The sequence below is a fragment of the Aplysia californica genome, unplaced genomic scaffold (assembly GCF_000002075.1).
Source record: "Aplysia californica isolate F4 #8 unplaced genomic scaffold, AplCal3.0 scaffold00684, whole genome shotgun sequence".
Classification (NCBI taxonomy): domain Eukaryota; kingdom Metazoa; phylum Mollusca; class Gastropoda; order Aplysiida; family Aplysiidae; genus Aplysia; species Aplysia californica.
Genome location: NW_004797954.1, coordinates 307,389 through 308,507, shown reverse-complemented (window position 1 = coordinate 308,507; position 1,119 = coordinate 307,389).

The following is a 1,119-nucleotide window of genomic DNA, read 5'->3' as shown; positions in this document are numbered from 1 at the left end:
CACACACACACACCCGAGCACGTACACGAATAGTGAGTAGCCCGCCTCAGTCAATCGCATCAGACATCTTTGAACAAGTAATTTGACATAGAGCAACAATGTCCGACATATTGTCTTAGTTGGAATTTAACGGACTGCAGTATTGGCTCAGTGAAACATTAACAACTCTCGGCATCCCCCTGACCCAAGCTCTCCAGTTGGTGGCAGAGAGACGTCTCTTTCTTCCTGCGACACCCAAAAAGGTACAATTTTGCGGCAGATAAAAGTAAAGTAAAGTAAAGCAGTATAGGCGAAACCGGTTCGAACCTCCAACGTGATATTTTTGAACTCGTATAACTTTGGGGGCTCCCCAATCGTTTTTCATCCATGTACCTCTGTCTCATCGTAGGCGGGAGTAAACTTTTAAGTCCAATCTTTAAAAAATAACGTTCTAGTGTTGTAGGTGAGGTGCGACACAGAAATTTTTTATCTTGGAATACCTTTACAATACCCATATCAGCGAGTTTACAGTAATACAATTTTATTACTGTAAACCCTCTCCGCCCATACTTCGCACCAAACCAACACAAAAAGGTGACAACGTAGACTTCAGTTTCGCACGGTAAGAAAATCGTGCACAGGTCTAAAAATAGGACATTTCCGTGTGTTCTCTATGAGCAGTGCGCTCTTCTTTTGCGGAAATCGTATCATAGGAGAGCCATAATTATGGCAAATGTCAAACAAACAATGCAGGCATGGCTGGGAGGGTATGGGCTCTCATGCATTCTCTGAACTAGTTTTCACCTCTCCCTTTATCATTTTTTCTGTGACTCTCTCTGTATTTCTCTCTGTCTGTCTGTCTCTCTCTCCCTCTCTCTCTCTGTCTCTCTCTGTCTCTCTGTCTCTCTGTCTCTCTCTCTCTCTTTCTCTCTCTCTCTATCTCTCTCTCTCTCTATCTCTCTATCTATCTATCTATCTCAGTAAAAGTTTCATTGTTTTTCCAGCACAATTAGGCCATATATACTTTCCGAAGATTAGAGTTGTAATAAGAGAGTATCAAACACAAAAAAAGAACACGGGAAGAAAAGGACGATAGATGTTTAATAGGGAAGAATAAGTGAACTCATCAGAGAACACGTC